Here is a 17,861-nt window from a genome sequence, read left to right as displayed (position 1 = left end):
TCTGCAAGTTTTCCCAGAGCATAAAGTGCTTCATCTTGATCTTTGTCCTGAATTTTTTTGAGGGTTACTGTAGGTCAGAGACTGCAGTGGCAAATGACTTGATTCTTGTAGAACTGGATGGTGGGCAACATTCTTTATTTCACAATCCCTTCCCTTTTGGACTTAATTTTCGACCAAGGCTTAGGAGGTGTTTTGTGACCAATTTGTCCCGTGGCACTAGGAATGCTTATTCCCAGGTCCGGCGAGGACTTCACGGATAGGCCGCTCAATGTGCTATTCCTGGACTAGGCCCTGTTAACAGTAGCCAAAAGCCTCTGGGCTGCCTGTCTTATTAGTCTTTTATGGTCCAGGAAATTGTTCGCTCTTGTTACTTCTTCCCGCATCTAGAGTTACACTATTACAATCATTGATCTTACAGAAGTGGATATTTGATCTATTGTTTCAAGTCACCTAATCATCACTAATTTTATCAGAGGCTGAGTCATACATTTGGTAATGCAAGAAACGGTAATCTTATAAATAGACAGAATACAAGTAATAAAGCTAGTAACCTTGATATGGTTGTAAGCATTTAAGTTAAGAACTTCCATTAGGTGTGGCCCAGTATCTCCCCAGGCCATCTGACCAGTCTGTTCTGGGCCATACAAGGTGAGTGATGGGTCATCTTGACCCCTTACAGGATTGAGAAAGGAATGTCATCTTCTAAGGAGTTACAGGGCTGGCGCCAGAAGGAGAAAAATGGATCTTTATGGTTGAGCAGGTATCTCTGCCATTGGGGAGGTCTGGTTAACACATAGCGTGGATGCACTGTGCACACCATGGGGAGGGAGGAGGCCAAGGGACAGAGAAAAAGTTTTATGTTAAAATTTTTCTTGTCTTGCCTTAAGATGTGAATTTTTATTTCGTCAACTTCCATCAGACTGTGTCACTGCTGTGCAGGAAACCCAGCAGTGCCTCCTCATCTCACGCAGAGTGAAAGTCAAAGTCCCCTCACTTTCAGCCTCTGCTGTCTCTGTAGGCTCCTCTCCTGTCCTTCCTGCATCCACACCAGCCCCACTGGCCTCCTCCTGTTGCTCCATGTCTCTGCCTCAGGGCCTTTGCCCTTGCTGTTCCTTCTTCCAGGAACGCTTTTCTCCCAGAGAGCCACACAGCTCATGTCATCCAAGTCTTTGTGAAGAAGTCTCACTCTCACCGAGGCCCTCCCTGACCCCCCTATTTATTTATTTAAAATTTTTATTAGAGTATAGTTGATTTACAATGTTGTGTTAGTTTCTGCTGTACAGCAAAGTGAATCAGTTATACATATACATATATCCACTCTTTTTTAGATTCTTTTCCCATATAGGTCATTACAGAGTACTGAGTAGAATTCCCTGTGCTATACAGTAGGTGCTTATTATTATTTATCTATTTTAGATAGAGTAGTGTGTATATGTCAACCTCAATCTCCCACTTTATCCCCAACCCCCTTTCCCCCTTGGTAACCATAGGTTTATTTTCTACATCTGTGACTCTATTTCTGTTTTGTAAATAAGTTCATTTCTGACCCTCTATTTAAATGTTCACTGCCCCCAACTTCGCACTCCCCAGCCTCCTTTCCTGCTTCTCTTCTCCCCATTGCCCTCCCCACCATCCAGCACATTTCATCTTTTACTCATGGATTCCCTTGTTGTCTGGCTTCCCACTGCTAGAATGTAAGCTCCTTTGAAGTGGGGGCCTGGTCACTTTTGCTCACTGCTGTATCCCCTTCACCCGGAGCAAAGCCTGGCACTTAGGAGGCACTCAGTAAGTGTGGACTGAATGAATGAATGAATGAGCAAATACTTAAAGTGCACACTACAAACACAGACACATTCCAGAATTCATCAGAATCAACCTCCTCCTGCTGGGACGTATTCCACTCCAGCGTCCAGCTCACTCAGTTGCTCTTTACTCGAACTCATTCTGCTCTTCAGTCCTCCAGTTGAAACTCTGACTTTCAAACTGTGGGAATTTTAATTTCAGAATTTATACTTTTCATTTCAACATTACTATTTGGTCCTTCCTGCAACTGCCTGTTCTTGTTTCCTAACTTCCACTTCTTGTTTCTTGGGTGGCATCATTTCCTTGATCTCTTAGAGGGTATCAAGTGTGCTTTTCTTTTACTGTTGTGGAGATTCATTCTTCACTGAGCAGATTTTACTGAGCATTGATTACGCACCAGCCACTGCTCTTGGCAGTGGGGACGCAGCAGAGAACAAACAAGCTAAGCACCTGCCCTTGTGCTCCGTGGAGGCCATGCCTCTGGGGGAGGGGAAGCAAACCAAAAAATAGATGAATATAATCCAATGATGAGTAGTGGTCATGCCATGGAGAGGAACAAGGTGGCATAAGGGGTAAGAGTGAGTGGGTTCCTTTAGACATGGCAGTCAGGGAAGACCTCTCTGTGGAGGTGACATTGGAAGAGACACAAATAGGTAAGGGGACACGGCACACAGATGCCTGGGGATAGAACATCCCTGGCAGAGAGAAGAGCAAATATAAAGGCCCTGGGGTGGGTGTGTGCCTGGTGTGCTCAAGGCTTGGTAAGGAGGCCGGGGAGGGAATGGAGTAAGTGAGAGAGAGTAGTTGGCGTAAGTGAGCAGTTATGGGGCCGGAACATACAGATCCTTATAGGGTTTTGAGGATGGGAGCGATGTGGTCTGACGTGTTTTAAAAAGATCCCTCTGGCTGCTGTGTGGAGAATGCATTGAAAAAGGAGCAGGGTAGGAGGGGGTCCTCAGGGGTGGTGTCCCCGTGAGCAAAGACGAGGGTCAGCTCTAGGACGTTAGGGCAGGTGGGAGAAATGCTTAGACTCGGGGTATATTGGTTTGTTTTGGGTTGGGTGTGGGTGCAGAGAGGGGAGGGAAGGCTGACTCTGTAGTCGGGCCAGTAAAAGGGGGGCCATCTACTGAGACGGAGAACACTGGGGTGAAGCGAGTTTGAGGGGGCAGCAAATTGTCTGGCTTTGGATGCGATAAGACTGACCTGTCTAGGAATTGCCTGGTGGTCCAGTGGTTAGGACTTTGTGCTTCCACTGCAAGCGGCATGGGTTCGATCCCTAGTGGGGAAACTAAGATCCTGCAAGCCGCATGGTGTAGCCAAAAAAGACCAAAAACCAAAAAGCAAAATAAACAAAACCTGACCTGTCTATTGGTGGTCGCTATGGAGTGAGAATTGGTATTTGGGGATAACGAGGGCTGAAAGGCATTTCAAGTCCAGGACTGGCTGAGCTTACCTAGGGAGTGACCTTTCACAGCAGGAAGATGAGGTTTGAGGCTGAGCCCTTGGTATCCGGTGCTTAGAGGCCAGGAAGACAAGGTTCCAGTGAAAGAGAGTCTGGATCGTGACCGTGGGGGTGAGCGGAGGGTGGAGAGAAGGTCCAGGAGCAGAGAGGTCAGGCCGTTGGGGCGAAGGGACCAGGGGAGGTGCAGTTGCAGGAAGTTGTGGCATCTCCGCTCCGGAGCCAGCCCTGGTCAATACTGGGGGTTGTGACCAGTAAGATTGTGTACTTTCCGAAAATGGGCACAGGCAAGCTGTTCATCAACATGTTTTCTTTTGTCTTTTTTTGTGTGTTTTTTTGGACCTGGGTATGCGCCATGGACCTTTCTGGCCAGATGGTACAGCAGGTTCTTTGTGATTCCTCCCAGCCCCAATGTCCTGTGGTGACAGCAGCTGCCCTTGGTCCCAGGCCAGGCAGGAGAAAGGCCTGTAGGAGTGCTTAGCAAAGTCCCCGGTGGCCAGGAGGCTGGGTGCATCCAGGAAGGCGGCTGGAGGAGGTGGCAGCCACAGCCAACTGAGTTTGCTTATGCCTCCGGGGTGCCCAGCACTTGGGACAGAGTGTAATGTAGCACCTGAGCTCCACTGTCCTCCCTTCCCTCAAGTGCTTTGAGACCAGATGGTAATTCTGGGAGGACAGTCTCAGTTGGTCCCTCTGAAGGTGTCTGCAGGCTCCGGCTCGTCACCCTTACTCAAAGCCTCCGATGACCCCCGAGTGCTTCAGAGACAAGGCCAAGCCAGCCAGAGCCCCCCCTCCCCAACCCATCTTCGGAGCCTTCACTTTGGTGCCTCCTTCACGTGGCCTGAAATGCCCTGCACCCGTCTTCCCTCGTGTGCCATTTCTTCTCCCTGAGGGCCGTTGCCACCATCCTCCACACTTCTTCCTCCCTGTCCCTGCCCATCTCCACCGCAGCCCCCTGCCCACGGGAGGGTCCTCCAGCTCTTTCCTCTGTTGGGAGATGGGCTGCACGCTTCCCAAGGGCCCGGACTAAGTCACTGGGTCCCTCCTGGTGCTCACAGCAGGACCCAGCACGCGGACCAGGGCCCAGGCAGGACGCAGGGAAGCTGTGCGGTCTTCATGGTCTCGGTTTGAGTTTGGGCTCTCAGGGCCTTTTTTTTCCCCTCATCTGTAAATATTTTTATAACATTTTTTCCCTCATCTGTAAAAATAACATCATAACCCCCACTTTGCAAGGCTGTTTTCAGGACAAGAAGTCATGGTTCTTTGAGGGTCCTCACCTTCTCCTGCTGCCAGAGTGTCCAAGTAATTAGAGCCCCCGACACATGTGATGCCTGGAATTCCAACTCCTTCTCCAGAACCTCTGAAGATCTGGTCTCCTGGGTGTTACTTTTTCCAAACTGCTCTTCCTGGCAGTTCTGAATGTCTGGGCCACCACCTTCCTGGAAAAACGCACTGGGCCCTCTCCTCATTACTACCAAATGTGCCCCAAATGTGGCCACCGGCTCAACTCAGAAGTCCCTGTAGAACAGCTGAGAGATGCCTCAAGGCTTAATGAGGATGATGCTGGTGATACTGGTGATGCTGGTGGTGGTGGTGGCTGCGGTGAGGAAGATGATACCTAAGGGTCTCATTAATGCTCCGCCCAGCAAGCTTGACTGAAATGTAATTGACAAGTAACATTGTGTAAGTTTAAGGTGTACAATGCGTTGATTCGATACTTTTATAAATTGCAAAATGAGGACCACCATATATTAGCTGCCACCTCCATCCCATCACATAGTTACCACCATTCCTTTTTGTGCTGAGAATGTGTAAGATCTACTCTCTTAGTAACATGCAAGCATATGATACGGTATTATTAGCTATAATCACCATGCTGTATATAACTGGAAGTTTGTACCCTTTAACCAACATCTTCCATTTCCCCTATGCCCCCAGCCCCTGGTAACCGCCATTCTACTCTGTTTCTCGAAGTTTTCCTTTTTTAGATTCCACATATAAGTGATATATTGAGTCTTTATATGTGTTGGGCATAATTCTAAGTCCTCTTCCTGTAATAGTTCATTTAATCCTTCTGACAACCCTTTTAATTAGATATATGATTCTTATACCCATTTCTACAGATGTGAAAACTGAGGCTCGCAGAGCTGAGTCTGGGTCATACAGCTACTCTGTGGCAGAATCAGGACTCCAATCCAGGTCTGTCCAGCTCCAGTGTTTATGTTTTTAAGTCTTGAGATTGGCTGAAGGCTTTCGGGTAGCAAAGGAGGACACCAGGTAGCATCCTTGGCTCAGCATCCTTGCCCCTCTCCCTGGGCTCCTGCTCCATCAGATCAGCAGCTCCTTCCTTGAGCCTAAGGGCCCCCTTCCCCTAGCTCAGAACCTCCTTAGAGAGAGCCCCGAATCAATCCCTCTCATAGCCCTTCAGGGGCCAGGGAAGAGATCCATTTACTTCCTGATGCTGCCAGCTTGACCTCTTCTCCTTCTGGACCAGACTCTAGCTTTACCTTTCTGTAGCCAAAAGGCCCAATAAAAGGTTTTACCAGACAGAAAAGTAGCCTTCCCTCCAAGCTAACTTCCAGAGTCACCCGTTCCCACCTCTGGGGACACGTGTGGCACCTGCCTGGTATCCAGGGGGCAGTCATCAACAGAACCCCTGCCTCCTGCCCCAGGCATCTCTCCGGAGCAGTCACAGGCACTGGCCCCGTTGAAATGCATTTTCCTCTGGCTTCGAGGCTGCTGAACCCTGGGAGCAGGCGAGCCACCTGTGTGCACCCACTGCCCACGCGGAGGCCGCACTGTGGTGGAGAGGGTGGCCGCGGGCCACTGGCTCAGCACCATCTCGGGCAGGTGGCCAAAGCTTGGGGGTGAGTATAGCATGGCTTTAATGGGCCCCCTCGTGCGGGCTGCCAAAGCCCTGGTCACAGCCCCCGTTTGTTTCGGCCTCCCAGGAGCCACCCCCTCCCCCTCCCCACCCCGCCCACCCAGGGTTCCTCTGGCCCATGGAACAGATCAGCTCTAAGTAGGTCAAGGAGAGCTTTGGGCAGCCGTGGCTCCGGCTCCTTCCCTTTCATGTGCCTGGCGGCTCCTGCAAGCTTAACCTGCCTTCACCAAAGGGACTTCGCTCTCCTTGCTGCGTCAAAAAGATATTTCATGTTAAAATTCAATGGGGAGATATTAACCAGCCAGTCAGAATAAGACTCGTCAGAATGCGAGCTGCTCAAACAAGCTGAACTTTGCTCTGCGCAGGTTCTTGACCACAGCTGGCAGCGACCAGCTGGCACATTTTAACAAGGCTGGATGTAAACGGCTGGCCCTCCCCAGCCCTTGCACGATTTCCCTGGAACCCGTGCCACGGGGCCCCTGTTCCAGGGGTCCGGACCACCCCCGCTGGCCCCCCTGGTTCTCGGCCTTTAGGATTTCAGCATCTTTACTGAGTAAGTCATATGCTGGTTTAGCTGCATTCTTAGAAACGCCTGGTCCTCTAGCAGAGCGCTGTCTCTTTGATTTTGTGAGTTGCAGCCTTTTTTTTTTTTTTTTTTTAAGGTTGGGGACCACTGTTTTATAAATATATTTATTTATTTTTGGCTGCATTGGGTCTGTTGCTGCACCCGGGCTTTCTCTAGTTGCGGCGAGTGGGGGCTACTCTTCACTGTGGTGCGCAGGCTTCTCATTGCGGTGGCTTCTCTTGTTGCAGAGCACGGGCTCTAGGCGCACGGGCTTCAGTAGTTGTGGCTCACGGGCTCAGCAGTTGTGGCGTACGGGCTTAGTTGCTCCGTGGCATGTGGGATCTTCTTGGATGAGGGCTCTAACCTGTGTCCCCTGCATTGGCAGGCGGATTCTTAACCACTGCGCCACCAGGAAAGCCCTGGAGCCTATTGTTACGAAGAGTAATTTGAGGTGGATGCAAGGAAAAGCTGAGGGGAGTGTAAGTGAAAGCGTGACATGGATTTTGGCAAAATCCCTCTCATTTCACTGTAAAACACAGTGGCAGGATTTGGCCGGCAATGTGCAAACACACCGTGCAGTCAGAAGCTTTCTTTTCTGCTTCTGCGGATGAGACATGCACGGCCTGAGATCAGAGTAGCCAGTGCCGGCCATGGTTTTAACAAACCCCTGAATTCTCCTGAAACGAGAGGCAGTGTGGTTCAATGGTTACTCACGCAGGTTCGGGAGTAGGCTGTCTGGGTTGGAATTCCTGCTGTGCCCAATCTGTGTGGCCTTAGAAAAGGCATTAAGCCTCAGTTTCCTCCTCTGTAAAATGGGGATGACAATAGTTCTGATCTCATAAAGCTCTGTGAGGACTAAATAAGTTTATGTAGATCACTTACAACAGCCCCTGATGAGCAGTGAATGCCTGTCATTTATGTCATTCTCATCAACATCATAATCATCATTGTTTTTGACCACGAGGACTGTGGGAGACACATAGGGAACCCCAGAGACCAGCTTGAGAAGGGCTCATAGGGAGTGGGGTTCGGTCCAGGGTCAGATCAGGCAGGGATAGATGTTGTTTGAAGGACAAGCACTAAACTGTACACCATGGAGCGGGGCTGGTGTAAATCGAAGTCAAAACATGATTCATCTTTTCACACATAACTAATGTTGTTTGCCAGTTTTAACGAAGAACTCTGATTTTTCGAGGAAGAAGGTCTGTAATGCAGATGTCAGGGGGACTGGACCTTTGGGCTCTCTCCCCATCTGTGCTATCTGAACAAAATAAAGGAGGGTTTTGCGGGGGGGGGGTGAAGGTGGAGCTTCCAGGATCCTGGTTACTTCCGGTCCTGCTGGAGTCACTGTCTACCACGGGCTTATGATTTCCTATGGTTCTATCCTGGATGGGTCTGTACCTTGGAAACAGAATGTCAACCCCCAGCCTTTATTTACACAAACACACACGCACGTGCCCACACACATATGCACCATTTGCCTAAATCCCAGAGGCTTAAGGGGACAGAGGGCATGTTTTCCTGCAGCCATGAGAACTTGCCCGGGTGGAACGGCACAGCCTTGCTTGCAGGGTGTCTTTGCCTCTGGGTTCACTGGGCAGCCTCCTCCTTACCCTCTCTTAGCAGTTTTCTCCCGCCCCAGGATCATTCTGTCTTCTCTTTTGCTGCTGTTTCTCCTGCAAAAACTGGTGTCCTCAGGGTCTCACCTTGGCCCACGTGACCTAGCCAAGGGAGTTTCCTAAGCCAAGACGGCTGTACCCCTGAGAAGTCAGTTCTCAGCTGTGATGATTAAACGTGCCACGTGTAACTGGTGCTCCATTAGCACCTCCTCGGGGACCCAGCTGGGCACATAGCCTCAGCAGGCCCCTGCCACCCACTGAGGCTGAAGGGGCACGCATGGCTCCTGTGGGTGCCCTGCCCCCACCCTCTGTGCCAGGCCCAGGACCCCAGCGCAGCATCACCAGGCTTCGTGTTGGGACCAACGCTGTCCCCAGCCCGCATGAGACCAGGGGGAGAGTAGCACTGGGGGCCTGGGGGCTGCGTCCCTCCTCTGTCCCTTGTTTCCACTTCTCTCTTGGCTTCCTTCTTGCTGCAGATCTGTTTCCTCCACACGGGAAGGCGTGGCAGCCATCACCCCAGAATGTCAATTCCTGCTGCTCCATGCCCAAAGAGACCTGATTTTCTTTCTCCGCTTTCCTGAGAAATGTCTCAGGAGAGGGCTTTGGTGGACCCAGTGAGGGCCCAGAGAACGCGATGATGCCATGGGGAGGGAGGGGCGTGGGCGGGTAGCGAGTTCTGCTGTCTGTGCCAGGAGGAGGGGGTGGGAAAGTGGGTGTTTGTGGATGGGTGGTGGGCCCACACTCTAACCTGGGGGGTCCCCATGGACCCCAGGAAGGGTCAGGCTTTCGGCAGGTGGAGGCAAACGGAATGGAAACCCCACTGAACAATGGGACGCTCTCTTCGGCCTCTTCACTCTCTTCTCTCCCATTCATGCATTCGTCACTCATTCACCCAACAAACAATTATTGCGTACCTCGAGTTGGGCCCTGGAGCAAAGGTCTGGGCACGTGGTGAGAACAAGACAGAAGCACTCCAGCCTGGAGGGTGGAGGGAGGGGGCCTCATCTCTACTGGCTCCCCAACCACTGATTTCGTGAAGACAGATTCTAAGGGTGATGAAGGAAACCAAGAGGGCGTGGAGGCAACAGGGAGGGGTGGGCGGGGCCCCCAGCTGACGGTCAGGACGGCCTCCCGAGGGAGGGAGGAGCCTCACGCCCGAGGGGGAAGGAGCTGAGCATCCAGGCTGGTGGGGCTGGAAGAGGACAGTGGCTTGTCTCCTCCAGACACCTCTGGCCCAAATGCTGTGTTTTCAACAATTGAGCCAACGTTGAACATTTTGGAGATTTCACATAAAAATTGTGACCTCTGACTGATTGGCACCCCTGGGCTCACAAGCTCCAGGGCGACAGTGGTTGGGTCTGGGTGGTCACGGCCCCCACCTCCCTTGGGTTCTCCACCTGCCTGATCTCCCCAGATGTGTGAGTTCACAACCCTCACGCTCCCCTGGGGAAAAGACGTCACCCGTCTCGGTAAAATGCCACCAGACGGTCATTCAGACACACCGCACAAGGTCTCCTCGGCAATTCCTCTTTCAAATTCCACTCCTAACCTTTCAGCAAATCCAAAGGGCTCTTCCTGCAAGTCACGCCCCCCCCTTCCTTGACCACTCCTCCAGGGGGGTACTGCTGGCACCCCAGGCGAGCCAGTCCCCTCCTGCCCGGACGTAGTAGCCCTGAATGGGTCTCCCTGCCCCAGTCCCCCGCCTGGTCACCCTTCTCCCAGCCAGAGCATCTTCCAGAACCAGGTCAGATCCCATCAGCCCTCCACTCAAAGCCTTGCATGGCCCCTTCTCACCAAGAGTAGAGTCAACAGTCCTCCTCACAGACACTGGCCCCGGGGACCGGGCCCTGCCACCTGCGTGACCCCAGAGCCCACTCTGTCCCCCATACTCGTGCCCCTGGGCTACACTGGCCTCCTGCCAAGCACCTGTGGCCTCAGTTGAGCTGGGAGCTGTCCCCCTGCAGATTTGCTGCTGCCTGAGGTTTGCTTTCAAGCTTAATAAATGAATAAAGGGGAGAAAAGGAGCAAACCACAGCCACAATCAATCATCGACGAGGTTGTATCTCAAACACATAACACTGTTGTTGAAAGAAGTGCTTGAAGACTACAGGATTCCATGCTGTGTCACCAAACGGCACGCCATTGAGGAATGTGTGAGTAGGTGACACATTTATGAGGGAAATACGAGAATGTAGGCTAGTGGTTACCTTGGGTCACAGGTCGGGGGGCCACCCAGGGGGCTGCTGAGTACTTGCAAGGCCGGATTTCTTAAATACATGAGTGTTTGTTTGATTATAATTTTTAAATTTAATCACAGTTTTCTTGAGGATAATTGACTGTACTTATTTAAGGTTACAAAAAATGTGTGCAATTTAATGCTTTTTGACATAACCACGCACCTGTGATATGGAGGTGGCTCCATAATCAAGATAATGAATGTATCCATCACCCCAAAGATTCCCCGTTGCACCTTAGAAATCCCTCCTTCCCTCCCCTCCACCTGTCTTGGGCAACCGCTAATCTGCTTTCTGCCCCTAAAGATTAGTTTGCGTTTTCTAACGTTATAAAAGTACGTGTTTTATGTAATTTGTATTTCATTGTATTGATAGAACAAAATTTGTTACCTGTTCATCTGTTGACTGACATTTGGGTTGTTTCCAGATTTTGGCAGTTGCAAATAAAGCTGCTGTAAACACTCAAGTGCACGTCTTTGACTGGGCAAATTATCCCACTGCTGTTGGTAAATTTAAAAAGTGGAGTGTCTGGGTCATATGGCTGGCATAGGTGTAAGGTTTTTAAGAAACTGCCACGCTGTTCTCTATTCTCACCAACACTTAGTCTTTTAAACTTTTGCCTTTCTTGGGTGTGTGGTGGCATTTTGCGGTGTTTTGTTTGTTTGTTTGTTTGTTTTCGCGGTACGTGGGCCTCTCACTGTTGTGGCCTCTCCCGTTGGCGAGCACAGGCTCCGGACGCACAGGCTCAGCGGCCATGGCTCACGGGCCTATCCGCTCTGCGGCATGTGGGATCCTCCCGGACTGGGGCACAAACCCGTGTCCCTTGCATCGGCAGGCGGACTCGCAACCACTGCACCACCAGGGAAGCCCTAATTTCTCTTTCTGATCTTTCGTTGTTAGTGTATAGGAATGCAAGAGATTTCTGTGCATTAATTTTATATCATGCAACTTTACCAAATTCATTGATTATCTCTAGTAGCTTTCTGGTGGCATCTTTAGGATTCTCTATGTATAGTATCATGTCATCTGCAAAGAGTGACAGTTTTACTTCTTCTTTTCCAATTTGTATTCTTTTTATTTCTTTTTCTTCTCTGATTGCCGTGGCTAGGACTTCCAAAACTATGTTGAATAATAGTGGCAAGAGTGGACATCCTTGTCTTGTTCCTGATCTTAGAGGAAATACTTTCAGTTTTTCACCATTGAGAATGATGTTTGCTGTGGGTTTGTCATATATGGCCTTTATTATGTTGAGGTAGTTTCCCTCTATGCCCACTTTCTGGAGAGTTTTTATCATAAATAGGTGTTGAATTTTGTCAAAAGCTTTTTCTGCATCTATTGAGACGATCATATGGTTTTTATTCTTCAGTTTTTTAATATGGTATATCACATTGATTGATTTGCATATATTGAAGAATCCTTGCATCCCTGGGATAAATCCCACTTGATCGTGGTGTATGATCCTTTTAATGTGTTGTTGGATTCTGTTTGATAGTATTTTGCTGAGGATTTTTGCATCTATATTCATCAGTGATGTTGGTCCGTAATTTTCTTTTTTTGTAGTATCTTTGTCTGGTTTTGGTATTAGGGTGATGGTGGCCTCATAGAATGAGTTTGGGAGTGTTCCTTCCTCTGAAAATTATTGGAAGACTTTGAGAAGGATGTGTGTTAGCTCTTCTCTAAATGTTTGATAGAATTCACCTGTGAAGCCATCTGGTCCTGGACTTATATTTGTTGGAAGATTTTTAATCACAGTTTCAATTTCATTACTTGTGATTGGTCTGTTCATATTTTCTATTTCTTCCTGGTTCAATCTTGGTAGGTTATACCTTTCTAAGAATTTGTCCATTTCTTCTAGGTTGTCCGATTTATTGGCATAGAGTTGCTTGTATTAGTCTCTTATGATGCTTTGTATTTCTGCGGTGTCCGTTGTAACTTCTCCTTTTTCATTTCTAATTTTATTGATTTGAGTCCTCTCTCTCTTTTTCTTGATGAGTCTGGCTAATGGTTTATCAATTTTGTTTATCTTCTCAAAGAACCAGCTTTTAGTTTTGTTGATCTTTGCTATTGTTTTCTTTGTTTCTATTTCATTTATTTCTGCTCTGATCTTTATGATTTCTTTGCTTCTGCTAACTTTGGGTTTTGTTTGTTCTTCTTTCTGTAGTTCCTTTAGGTGTAAGGTTAAATTGCTTATTTGAGATTTTTCTTGTTTCTTAAGGTAGGCTTGTATTGCTATAAACTTCCCTCTTAGAACTGCTTTTGCTGCACTCTATAGGTTTTGGATCATCGTGTTTTCGTTGTCATTTGTCTTTAGGTATTTTTTGATTTCTTCTTTGATTGTTTCAGTGATCTCTTGGTTATTTAGTAATGTATTGTTTAGCCTCCATGTGTCTGTGTTTTTTACATTTTTTTCCCTGTAATTGATTTCTAATCTCATAGTGTTGTGGTCGGAAAAGATGCTTGATGTGATTTCAATTTTCTTAAATTTACCAAGGCATGATTTGTGACCCAAGATGTGATCTATCCTGGAGAATGTTCCACGTGCACTTGAGAAGAAAGTGTAATCTGCTGTTTTGGGATGGAATGTCCTATAAATATCAATTAAATCTATCTGGTCTATTGTGTTATTTAAAGCTTGTATTTTCTTATTAATTTTCTGTCTGGATGATCTGTCCACTGGTGTAAGTGAGGAGTTAAAGTCCCCCACTATTATTGTGTTGCTGTCTATTTCCTCTTTTATAGCTCTTAGCAGTTGCCATATGTATTGAGGTGCTCCTCTGTTGGGTGCATATATATTTACAATTGTTATATCTTCTTCTTGGATTGATCCCTTGATCATTATGTAGTGTCCTTCCTTGTCTCTTGTAACATTCTTTATTTTAAAATGTATTTTATCTGATACGAGTATTGCTACTCCAGCTTTCTTTTGATTTTCATTTGCATGGACTATCTTTTTTCATCCCCTCACTTTCAGTCTGTATGTGTCCCTAGGTCTGAAGTGGGTCTCTTGTAGACAGCATATATATGGGTCTTTTTTTGGGTATCTATTCAGCGAGCCTGTGTCTTTTGGTTGGAGCCTTTAATCCATTCACGTTTAAGGTAATTATCAGTATGTATGTTCCTGTTACCATTTTCTTAATTGTTATGGGTTTGTTTTTGGAGGTCCTTTTCTGCTCTTGTGTTTCCCACTTAGAGAAGTTCCTTTAGCATTTCTTGTAGAGCTGGTTTCATGGTGCTGAATTCTCTCCGTTTTTGCTTGTCTATAAAGCTTTTGATTTCTCCATCAGATCTGAATGAGATCCTCGCTGGGTAGAGTTATCTTGGTTGTAGCTTCTTCCCTTTCATCACTTTAAGTATATCGTGCCACTCCTTTCTAACTTGTAGAGTTTCTGTTGAGAAATCAGCTGTTAACATTATGGGAGTTCCCTTGTATGTTATTTGTCATTTTCCCTTTTTGCTTTCAATAATTTTTCTTTGTCTTTAATTTTTGTCAGTTTGATTACTATGTGTCTCGGCATTTATCTCCTTGAGTTTATCCTGCCTGGGACTCTCTGCGCTTCCTGGACTTGGGTGGCTATTTCCTTTCCCATGTTAGGGAATTTTTGACTATAATCTCTTCAAATGTTTTCTCAGATCCTTTCTCTCTCTCTTCTCCTTTTGGGACCCCTATAATGCGAATGTTGTTGTGTTTAATGTTGCCCCAGAGGTCTCTCAGGCTGTCTTCATTTCTCAACATTCTTTTTTCTTTATTCTGTTCCACAGCAGTGAATTCCACCATTCCGTCTTCCAGGTCACTTATCCATTCTTCTGCCTCAGTTATTCTGTTATTGATTCCTTCTAATGTATTTTTTTTTCTTTTGTGGTATGCGGGCCTCTCACTGCTGTGGCCTCTCCCGTTGTGGAGCATGGGCTCTGGACACACAGGCTCAGCAGCCATGGCTCACGGGCCCAGCCGCTCCGCGGCATGTGGGATCTTCCCGGACTGGGGCACAAACCCGTGTCCCCTGCATCGGCAGGCGGACTCTCAACCACTGCGCCACCAGGGAAGGCCCTAATGTATTTTTTATTTCAGTTATTGTATTGTTTATCTCTGTTTGTTTGTTCTTTAATTCTTCTAGGTGCTTGTTCTTTAATTCTTCTAGGTCTTTGTTAAACATGTCTTGCATCTTCTCGATCTTGGCCTCCATTCTTTTTCCAAGGTCCTGGATCATCTTCATTATCATTATTCTGAATTCTTTTTCTGGAAGGTTGCCTATCTCCCCTTCATTTAGTTGTTTTTCTCAGGTTTTATCTTGTTCCTTCATCTGGTACAAAGTCATTTGCCTTTTCATCTTGTCTATCTTTCTGTGAATGTGGTTTTCCTTCCACAGGTTGCAGAATTGTAGTTCTTCTTGCTTCTGCTGTCTGCCCTCTCACTTTCTTCCTTTCTAATGTGAGCCCTTAACTATACAAAATTTCCTCTAATCACTGCTTTATCTTCACACCACAAATTCTGACACATGATTTAAATTATTTTTCATCCAGCTCAAAATATTTTCTAATTTCCTTTGTGATTTCTTCTTTGACCCATGGTTATTTAGAAGTATGTTTTTCAGTTTGAACAGGTTTTCTAGATATGCCTCTGTTACTGATTTCTAATTTAATTCCATGACAATCCAAGGACATACTTTGTGTGATTTGAATCCTTTTTTTTTTTTTTTTTTTTTTTTTTTTTTTTTTTTTTTTTTTGCGGTATGCGGGCCTCTCACTGTTGTGGCCTCTCCCGTTGCGGAGCACAGGCTCCGCACACGCAGGCCTAGCGGCCATGGCTCACGGGCTGAGTTGCTCCGCGGCATGTGGGATCTTCCCGGACCAGGGCACGAACCCGTGTTTCCTGCATCGGCAGGCGGATTCTCAACCACTGCGCCACCAGGGAAGCCCTGAATCCTTTTAAATTTATTACATGTGAAGTAAGGCTGGGGACCCATAGGGGCTCATTGGTGGGGGAAGTATGATCTTTATCATGAGCCACCAGAGGGTTTCAAGCAGACAGGGAATTTGATTTGAATTCGGTTTGATTGGTCTGGTGTGCATCAGGTGTGAAAGAGGGGAGATGGGATGGGGAACTGGGGCTTGAGGTTTCTCTGAGTTGTCCAAGGAGAGTGGGGAGTTGTCTAAAGGGTCTGGATCTCCAGGGAAGGGTGTAACTTTGTGACAGTGCTGCAGATTATCAGAGCACGGAGGGGTACAGGTGAGGGCGAGGAGCCGGGTGTTCGGGAAAGAGCCCTGGACTGGGAGTCAGGCAGGGTTAGGCGGTGTGACTCTGGGCATGTCACTTCACCTCTCTGGGCTTTAGTTTCCTTACCTTTAAAATAGGTGATCAGCCTCAATGATCCCCTCGTTTTAACAGCCTGGGCTGCTGCTTGTATAGGGAGGGTCTGCATGCATTAGGAAAAGGTGACCCTTCAAGATAGACACACAGAAGGGTGGCCCTGAAGCATAAGGCCTAAAATTCTATGCTGCCTTGACATCTGGTGAAACCAGGAGGGTCTCTGTGGTTTATCTGCAGGTCCCCTTCCCCACTCTTCTCCTGCGGGTAAGGTCCCCCAGCCAACAACAATTCTCATGGGGGTTGGGGGGGGCCAGCACAGTTCCTGTCATCCCTGAGAGGTGGGGGTCGGGCCCCTGCCAACCTGTGGAACGATTCAAGCAAGGCAATCACACGGCCCTGTGGAACCAGGGGTCCCCCTGCCACCTTCTTGATACCACGAAGCCCACCTCCCACAGCCTTTGGTGGTTCTCTCTTCTCCTGAGTGCAACCCATGTGACCCTGCGTGGTACACAAGGTCGACCTCCCTTGGCCGTGAGTTTACGTGATTAGTAAACTGCTGTCCTTCTTATCTGTGCAGTGTTAGGCTGGGCCTTCCCTAAAGCCACATAACCACAGGGCAGGAGGCCTCCCTCACCAATGGGGGTAACCAGGAGGTGATTAAAACAGCCCCTTTCTTGGAATGAATCCAGCCCCTGTTAGGGTAAGTGGCTGAGGTGGTGCAGCCTGGGCTGGGTTTCAGCTCCACGTGCCTCCTCTACTGGTGCCTGGGGGCAAGGCACACTGGTTGCCTGTTCCTGGCAGCTCTGGTAGCAGCTTCTGTTTGTTGGAATCTGGTCTGTGCTAAGATCTTCTAACCTTGTCACCCACCCTGGGAGGTAGATTCCATGAGTCCCACTGCACTGACGAAGACTGTGAATGGGAGAGGAAAGACTGGAACTCAGGTCTGTCTGGACCCTGCCTTACGATCCACTCTGGAAGCTGGAAGGTGAGAAACCTGCAGCGCCATGTTCTGAGAAGTGAGAAGAAGTGGGTGGCTGAGTGAAGGTGTGAAGACGAATCCTGGCAGGGAAGGGAGAGAACCACTGTGTTAACGAAGTGGACCTGGGGGCAACCAGGCTGGGCGTGTCTGTCTGCAGGGGGGGGGGGTGGTGGTCCTGTGATGCTGGACATATGGCTACAGCTCTGGGGCTTGGAGGGTAGAAATGGGGGTCAAGTCTCATGAGAATGTAAGCTCTATGAGATTAGGGTTTTATTTACGGCTGTTACCCAAAGCATGGGACAGTGCCTGAAATGTAGTAGATACACAACAAAAATGAATTAAGTGAAAGAGTAAATTAAGTCTTGGCTTTCCTGTCTCTTAGCTGGGTGTCTTTAGGCAACTTGCATAACCTCTCTGTGTCTCCATTTCCTTGACAGTGAAATTGGACAGAACAGCACCTTGTGGGCTTGTTGCATGGATCAAATCAGATGCTGTATTAAAACAATAAGGGCTCACTAAGCCCCCGCTGTTATTATTACTATTATCATGATCTTGGCTCTTGTTTAGCAAGGAGGGCTCCCTACGAACCCCCTCACCCGAGACACAGCAGCCACACTTACGGGGCACGTGCTGTGGGCCAGGCACTGTCCTTGGCGCTCTCATATAATTACTCACTTAAACCCCAAAACAACTCTTTGAGCTACACTGTTTCTTTTTAACACCTATTTTACCCATGAGGAAGTGGAAACTTAGAGGTGATTCCGGCTATAAAAGAAAGTTGCGGAACGTTCCTTCATTTCTATTCTCTCAAAGAACATGCATGAGAATAGCACGGTTTTTTTCCTGGAGGGCCCGAGGGAAGGCACCTGATAATCTGTCTGGGCCTGGGCTCCTTTGCAGGAAGCCTTAAGGAGAACTGTTGAGGATCTCTTTTTCTTCTTGTGTCAGTTTGATGAGAGAGGGAAGACACTTGCCTGCATAGGCAGGGATTCAGTCTTGGGCAGTCTGGCTGC

This window comes from Kogia breviceps, chromosome 7 (genome assembly GCF_026419965.1).
Source record: "Kogia breviceps isolate mKogBre1 chromosome 7, mKogBre1 haplotype 1, whole genome shotgun sequence".
NCBI classification, from domain to species: domain Eukaryota; kingdom Metazoa; phylum Chordata; class Mammalia; order Artiodactyla; family Physeteridae; genus Kogia; species Kogia breviceps.
This window is presented reverse-complemented; position numbering follows the sequence as displayed.